Source organism: Otolemur garnettii, unplaced genomic scaffold (genome assembly GCF_000181295.1).
Source record: "Otolemur garnettii isolate 467f Iridium unplaced genomic scaffold, OtoGar3 scaffold00301, whole genome shotgun sequence".
NCBI classification, from domain to species: domain Eukaryota; kingdom Metazoa; phylum Chordata; class Mammalia; order Primates; family Galagidae; genus Otolemur; species Otolemur garnettii.
The window spans coordinates 577165-586267 of NW_003852696.1; positions in this window are offsets into that span (position 1 = coordinate 577165).

Genomic DNA, 9103 nt, shown 5'->3' on the forward strand with positions numbered 1-9103 from the left:
ACCATCCTTTTTTGGTTACTATAGTCTTGCAGTATAATTTGAAGATTGGAAATGTAATACCTCCAGATATGGATTGCATTGGCTAGTCAAGCTCTTTTATGATTCCACATGAAAATTAGGATTTCTTTCTCTAATTCTTTCAAAAATGATGTTGGTATTTTTATGGGCATTGTATTGAATCTGTAAGTCATATTTGGGCAATATGACAGTTTAACAATATTGATTCTTCCAGTGTTTTGTCATTGGTGTCATCTACAATTTCTTTCATTAGTGTTTTCTAGTTCTTATTTTAGAGATTTTTACTTCCTTGGTTAAATATCTTGCTAGGCATTTTATGTTATTTTGCAGCTATTGTGAATGGTATTGAATTTTTGATTTGATGATCAGCTTAGCGTGTTTTAGTGTATAAAAATGCTACTGATTTGTGTATGTTAATTTTGTAACCTGAGATAACTAAATTTATTTATCAATTCTAGGAATCTTTTGGAGGAGGCTTTGAGGTTTTCTAGATTTAAGATCATCTCATTGGCAACAGGGATAGTGTAACTTTTTTTTTTCTTTTTCTGACTTGGATGTCCTTTTTTTTTTGTATTACATGATTGTTCTGGCTGCGACTTCTAGTACTACGTTGAATAGAAGTGGTGAGAGTGAGCATCATCTTGTTTCAGTTCTTACCTGGACTGCTTTTAACTTTTTCTCATTCAGTATCTTTGAATTAAAGGCCATTCACAATCAGAGGCTTTTGAAAGGGGCTTGTCATTGTGAACTAAGATAAAATCTTAAGTCCCCCCCCCCAGCAACTAACTGACTTGATCCCCCTCTTGGCCAAGGGGATCCCTAAAATTGAGTTGCTGCCATCAGAAAGGAGATCTGACCTGTCTCATCAGGGCTCCCTCCTCTTATTAGAGATGCCCTCTGTGACTCAGCAACAGCCTAAGGCTATGAATTACCTGAAGGTCCTCAATATACATAACAAACCAGTTGATTCTGCCCAGTGCTTTGTCTCTGCCCAACAAACCCTTTACTTTGAGCATGTCTTTTGGCTGACTCCCGGTCTTTTAGCCAAAGTCTAAGTCCTTCAGCCAATTATCAGCTAAAGAATCTTTAAACCCACCTATAACCTGTTAAGCCCCATCCCACTTCTAGATGTCCCAACTTTTTGTGAGAAACTGTGGGGTAAAACCCCACAGCTGTGTGCTCCTTCACAAACTATGTGCTCCCTTTAAGCTCCAGAGGCAGGTGGACAGACTTCTGTGGAAGGCAACTCTGTTGATGACCCGGTATCCCTGGTCAGCATGGAACAGGGCCTGGGGATTAGGGCATAAAAACCCATCTCCAGTGACTCTGGCCATGTGGCTGTTAAGCCTGCAAAGAAGGGGTTAAAAACCTTTCTGCAGAGACACAGCCTAGGGGTTGATAAGTGAACTCTTATCAGAAAACTACGTAGGCCTCCAGATTGCCAGAGACAGAAGCCATGAATCTGCTTTCTGTAATAACAATGAGTGTATAGTGCAACTTCAAGGTTTTACTCCCCTCTTGGTAGTCTCAAGTCTTTAGACAAACTCCCTTTTGCAGCTGTCTCAAGGTTTCAAACTTTGTGTCTTTTTGAAGGTTGAACTAACTTTAGAAAGTAGTATGAATGCTTTGCTTGTTAATTAATAATGTGTACGTGACCAGCCAACTATAAAAGGTGGTCTTGGACAATAAAGCTTGGCAACTTCCACCAGAGAAGTGGTCTGTCTCTTTCACTATAATAATTCCAGATGCGAGACTGCACCTGTGGTGACGCTGTCTGTCTCTAGTGAAACCCCAATGCAACAAGAAACCAACGTATGTTTTCTGCTTATTGATTTATAACCTCACCTGTGAGTCCTATCTCCCAAACCAAACTGCAACCCCCAAACTGCGAGTCCACTTGCTCAAGGCTTACTGGATGTGGCTCTGGGTCATAATCTTCAAATTTGGCTTAGAATAAACCTCTTCAAGTAACTTTTATAAGTATGGCTTCTTTTCCATTGACATCATATATAGTTTTTATAATGTTGATATATGTATTTATTCTGTCTATGCCTATTTTTTTTGAGGCTTTTTATCATTAACACTTGCTGGTGTAGGGGTGAGGGAAAACTTGTCCTTTCCCCCCAAAAGGTGGTTGAAAGACCAACTTCATTGAAGGCAGAATAATAAGAGAAATGTTTATTTCCAAATATCATGCACATGGGAGAATTACAGGAATGATCACCCAATGTCTTAATGATGAAAAGGCCAGATACCTTTTTAGATGCCTTAGAAGGGAGAGGGAGAGTGTGGAGTGTGGGAGCAACAAGAAGGTTCCAGGGAGGATGAATAGATGGGGAAGCAGATTGACTTGTAAATTAACCTGAGAGACAGTTCTTATATTTTAAACAATTTGCAGTAGGTCTGCTAGCCTTCAGGGTAGAAAAAGAAAGTCAGTTTTGCCCCTTTGATATTTTGATCAGGTCAGTCAGGTGTTATGTATATAGAGAGGAAGCCCCTTCCAAATGCTTTCTGATAGTGAAGGGCCTTTAATTAAAAATATTCTTTATACCAAGTAGTCAATTTTGGAATGAAATTTCTTTAGCTCTTTCACTGGATTCTAGTGAATACTTTTACTTTATCTGTTGAGATAATCATATGATATTTGTTTTTAACTCTGTTTATGTAGTGAATCACAGTTATTGATTTGCATATGTTAATCCATCTTTGTATCCCTGGGAGGAAATTCACTTGTCATGGTAAATTATACTTTTCATGTGATCTTGGATATGTTTTGTTAGTGTTTTGTTGATTGTTTTTGGATAGATGATAATCAGGCCTGTAGTTATTTTTTTGTAGTTGCAGTTGTTGTATTCCTTCCTGGCTTTTTTGTTACCTTAGTATTGACTTCATACAATGAATTAGGGAGGATTCCCTCTTTCTTGATCTTATGTAGCAGTTTCAGTAGGATGGGTACCAGTTCTTCTTGTATGTCTGGTAGAAATCACTATAAATCGATCTAGTCCTTTTTTTTTTTTTTTTGGTGGGTGATATGTTTTACTACTAATTTATTCTTGAAAGAGAGGCACTTCAACCAGCAGAGAATTCTCAGACCACCGAGGCTTATACAAAAATTCTTTATTGGTGGGGGGAGGGAGGCTGCAGAGCAGCACCAAAGAGGAGAGAAAAGAGGGGAGAGAAAGATAAGGAGAGAGTGGGGAAGAGAAGAGAGTAGAGAAGGGGGGGTGAAGAGAAGGAAGGCAGAGAGTAGAGAAGGAAGACAGAGGAAGGCGGGAGAGAGAAAGAAGGCGGAGAACATATTATATAGGGAAGTTTTAGAATGGTGACAGGCTGGTGGAATAACCAATAAGGAATTATTCCTCCAGTGGAAGGAGCCATTAGGGGCAGGCAGCGGGGAAATTGGAACAGGGTGATGAGGTAAGCGGGCCACTCCCTGTGCTGGGGGAGGAGTTGTAACTTTAAGGGCAGGAAGGGGCTTTTTGGGGGAAAGGGGCTTTCTGAGGCAATAATCTAAAAATTCTCACTACTTGTTATTCGTATGTTTAGGATTTCTATTTTTCTCTGACTCAGCTTGCCAGGTTATGTGATTGCAGGACTTTATTCATTTTCTCTAGAATTTGTAGATTGTGTGCACAGATGCGTTCATAGTCGTCTCAGAAGATCTTTTGCTTTTCTATGATATCAGTTATAATGTCTCCTTTTACATTTCTGATTGACCTTATTTCCTTCATTTTCTTCTTTCCTTCATTAATCCACCCAGTGGTCTATCAACTTATTTTATTTTATATTTTTGTCATCTGTCAATTATATTTGTCTTCTCAAAGAACAAAATTTTCTATTAACATCATATATAGTTTTTATTATTGTTCTTTTTTGTTTCGATTCATTTAGTTCTGCTCTGATTTTTGTTATTTCTTGTCTTCTGGCAGCTTTGGGTTTGGTCTGTTCTTATTTTTCTAGATCCCCAATGTGTGACATTAGGTTATTAATTTGTGATATTTCTGTCTTTTAAATGGAAGTATTTAGTGCTACAAACTTCTCTCTTAGCTCTGCTTTTAACTTTCCCCAGAGATTTTGTTAGTTCATCTTTTAATTATGAAAAACTTTTTAAAATTTTCACCTTCATTTCATTGTTGATCTCAAAGATAATTTAGTATCGTGCCATTTAATTTTCATGTATTTGTATTATTTTGAAAGTTCTCTTGGAATTGAATTCTAACTTTATTCCACTGTGGTCTGAGATTACTCATAATATTATTTTGATTTTTACCATTTTTTGGATACTTGTTTAGTGGCCTAACTTATGATCTATGTTGGATAATGTCCCATGTGCTTATGAGAAGAACATAAATTCTAAAGTTTGAGAGTAGAATATTCTGTAAATGACTGTTAAGTGTACTTGTTCTAGAGTCTTATTTTATTCAGTGTTTCTTTGCTATCCAGTTTTGTCATTGGAGTGTTGAAGTCCCCCACTATTAATATATTGTTTGTTTCAGTTTTAGGTCAAGTGGTATTTGTTTTATGAATCTAGGACTCTGGTGTCAGCTGCATATATATTTAGGATTGTTATATCTAATTGTTGAATTGATCCCTATATCAGTATATAATGGCTATCTTTGTCTTTTTTTTTTTTTTTTACAGTTATTGATTTAAGACTTGTTTATGTGATATAAGCATAGCTATTCCTACTCACTTTTTTTTTGAAACAAAGTTTCACTCAGTCACCCTGGGTAGGTGCTGTGCCATTATAGCTTTAGCAACCTCAAAGTCTTGCACTTGAGCAATCCTCCTTCCTGCCTCAGGCTCCTGAGTATCTGGGATTACAGGCACTCACCACAATTCCTGGCTAATTTTTTTATTTTTTGAGAGACAGGGTCTCACTTTTGCTCAGGCAGGTCTCAAAGGCCTGAGCTCATGCAATCCACCCACTTTGGCTACCCAGAGTGTTAAGATTACTTGTGTGAGCTACCACACCCACCCTCCTGGTCATTTTTGATTTCCATTAGCATGGGATATTTTTTTCTCCTGCTTTCACCTTGAGTTTATGAGAATGTTCATGAGTTAAATGGTTTTCTTAGAGACATTGGATATTAGAGTTGTGTTTTTTTTTTTTTTTTTTTGAGACAGAATCCTACTATGTCACCCTTGGAAGAGTGCCTTGGCATCACAGCTCACAGCAACCTCAAACTTTTGGACTTAAGCACTTCCCTTGCCTGAGCCTCCCAAGTAGCTGGGACTAAAGGTACCCACCACACACCTGGCTATTTTTTTGTTGTAGTTGTCATTATTGTTCAGCTGGCTATAGTCAGCGTTGGTGTATGTGGCTGGCGCCATAACCACTGTGCTCTGGTGCCAAGCCTAGGGTTGTGTTTTTTATCCATTCTACTAGTCTGTATTCTAGTTATCATAGTGAAACCTGTCCTTTTCCCTTGATCTGGCTTGCTGAAAGATCAACTCACAATTATGGTAGATTAATAAGAGAAAGGTTTATTTCCAATTACCATGCTGATGGGGTAACCATAAGAATGAGTATCCAAAGCCTCAGTGATGGTCAGTGACTTTTAAAGATGCCTTCTAAAAGGGATGGGGGAGATGAACTGCACAGTATACATGTAGCAAGTAGTGGTTACTGGGGGGAGAGTGTAGATGAGTGGAAACAGATTGATTTGTTAATTAACCAGAGAGATAGGTTGTGCTTCCAATGACCTTGGAGCCAGGTCTATTAGTATGTGATAAAAAGGCCAGCAGCCTTTTCTGAGTCTAAATCAGATTACTTGGGTTTTATAGAGGAGAGGCCAGTGCTTTGTGATCATGAATGGCCTTTTAATTAAAAATATTATTTTATACCAAGGAATAATATTTTGGGTGAAATTTCCTTAGCTCCTTCATCCCCCTGGTCTGGAACTTTCCTAGAAGTTTCATACGTTAAGAGCTGAGTTGGTAAATGTGGAGAGAGAGCGCAGGTTAGTAATATGATGTTTGCAAGGAAATATAAGAATATAAATCAGGGGCAGTGCCTGTAGCTCAGTGGGTAGGGCATTGACCACATACATCAAGGCTGGTGTGTTGAAATCCAGCCTGGGCCAGCTAAGGCAACAATGACAACTGTAGCAACAACAACAACAAAAATAGCTGGGCGTTGTGGCAGGTGCCTGTATTTGAAGCAAGAGAATCTTGAACCTTAAGCCTAAGAGTTTGAGGTTGCTGTGAGCTGTCTCCCCAGGGTGACAGCTTGAGACTCCAATAACAGCACAAGCTCTTCTTTGTTGAGCTATCGAAGCATCCAGGATGTGGTGATTTTGAATTCCAAGGATGCTAGGCTGTTAACCTCTGCTGGAAGTGTTCCCAATGCCTACGCGGTGATGTTGAGCTCTTGTTCTATTACCATGGAGAGATTTTTGATTGCTCTTTCAATTTTCTTAGGTTCCAAGTGCTGGATAAAGGATCTTGAGGATTGAAAAGAACTTTGAGTTATGATATACAAGGGGATTTCAGATAATCTTTTACATTTTGTATGTTTATAAGGTGCAACCTTATGAACAACCGAGCCCAAGTTTGTAATTTGGCTGGCATTTAAAGTGGAGTACTTGCTTACAGAGGGTGTCAGATAACCCTCCAAGGGTTGAGTACTGCTGATCTAGATGTTGGCATAAGCAGCAATCTGGTTGATTAGTTAGTGTGGCCAGGGTTTGAAAGACTGGTTTATAGGGGTGCCAGTCTGCACTTGACCTGCTGAAGAAATAGTAAGGGTTAGCAAGAGTAAGTCATGGTTTGTAAGAAGAGTCATAGTGGAAGATAAAAAGAAAAGAGAGGGGAGAGGGGGCAGCACCTGTGGCTCAGAGGAGTAGGGCGCCAGCCCCATATACCGGAGTTGGTGGGTTCAAACCCAGCCCTGGCCAAAAACTACAAAAAGAAAAAAAAGAGAAAATGAGATAGCTTGAGGCAACCTTCACTCAGTTTCTAATGGGTAATTTCTGAAAGTGGAGGGGGATAACTCTTTTAAAGAGAAGAGTTATTTAAAAAGTGTTTTAAAGGGCGCCTGTGGCTCAGTGAGTATGGCCCCGGCCCCATATACCGAGGATGGCAGGTTCAAATCTGGCCCTGGCCGAACTGCAACCAAAAAATAGCCAGGTGTTGTGGTGGGTGCCTATAGTCCCAGCTACTCGGGAGGCTGAGGCAAGAGAATCGCTTAAGCCCAGGAGTTGGAGGTTGCTATGAACTGTGATGTCAGGATACTACCAAGGGCAATAATGGGAGACTATGTCTCTACAAAAAAAAAAAAAAAAAAAAAAGTGTTTTAAAGTGTGTTTAATACCCCCTGACTATTACAGGTTTTTAAGGCAAGGAATAAAAATTTATTTTTTAGTCATTTTTCACAGGGGCTGGGTTTGAAACCACCACCTCTGGCATATGGGATCAGGGCCCTACCCTTTTGAGCCATAGGTGCCACCCGGGAAAATAGATTTAAATGAGGTTTCTTGATCCACGTTCTTGGGAATAGCTATTTTGTGAAGTCCTCTGCTTCAGGGGCCTAGGGATTGATTGGCCCTGGAAATCCTTACTTCCAAGTGACCTGTAGGAGTCATCCTCCCACTGTCTCAGTGTATTCTGGCAAGGCTCATGTGAATCCAGGAGGGCTTTTCCTTTACTTTCATGGCAGTATAGGTGGTCAGTGGTATTTCATAAGGGCCTTCCCAGTGGGGTGACCCTGCATGTTTCTTCTAAAATCTTTGATGTTTATGTGATCTCTTGGTCAAACAGGATGACAAGGCCTGTCAGCTGGGGGAGGCCATGCTCTATTCACCTGTTGATGATATGCTTCAATCATAGAGTTAACATCTCTATGTAGCTAATTGTTGTATAAAATTAATTGTTCCTTTTAATCCTCACAGTGTTCAAAAATAGGTTTTTGAGTACAAAAATAGGTTTATACATGCCAGATAGGCATGGTATAATAGAACACTGTGTGTTTTTTTTTTAAAGAGGTTAATCCATGACTTCTAATTGGGGTATTTCAGATTGTATGAGGGCCATAGGTAATGTTTTTGACTATTTAAGTTTAGTATCTTGACAGACTTTTTCAAAATTATTTTTGTTTTTAGATTTTTGCATTTTACTTTCCCTGAGGATTGGGGTTGTCATGGGTATAAAATTTAAATAAGTATCCTAGAGTCTTTGTAAGCAAGTGTTTTAAAATGAGTCCCCTGATTTGACTCAATCAAGATAGGAATATTAAAACATGAGATAATCTCAGTTACTAATTTTTCAACCACTCTTGTAGTACCAGCATATGTAGTGAAACATTTAGTCTATTCCTTAAACAATAAACAACAGTGAGAAAAGCTTAAACTGGAAGTAATTCTGTAAAATCAATTTGTAGTGTCACAAAGGCAATGCTGGTCTTTGGGGGCTCCCTAAAGAGTATGGGCCTCTTCTAGAGGTTTGGTGAGTATTACAAATAGTACACTGGGAAATAATTTGGTCAGAGACTTTATAGATCCTAGAGCAGTGGTTCTCAACCTTTCTAATGCTGTGGCCCTTTATACAGTTCCTATGGGTCGCGACCCACAGGTTGAGAACTGCTGTCTTAGAGCACTATCAAGTGTACATATATATATATAATTTTTTTCTTGATCGTCCCCCATTTGCACATAATCTCTCATAGGATGAGAGATCGTTGCAACTCAAAGACTTCAAAGGGAACCAGGGAGTCTGCCCAGTTTAATCTGCAACTTACCTGACAGGATAAACTCAACGGTTTTTCTAAGAATTTTTACTAGTTGACTTCTAAATATTACCATATTTAAAAAAAATTCAGACTCAATTATTTTTTTTCAGATTTAATTTTTGAACTATTTATTGTACTGTTTTAAGTAATCACGAGCGGTGGCGGGCCGGCCAATGACGGGCAGGGTGTCATAGGAAGAGGGGACCGGGGAGCAGGTCCGGGAGCCAGGTTAGGCCTGTCGCGCCACCCCCGGGTCAGGGAAAAGCCGGCTGCGCTGCACCTTCCCGGTCTCAGGGAGGCCCGAGCACCCCCGGCGTCAGCGCGCTCTCCTGCCACGTCGGAGCCTGTGCGAGCTAC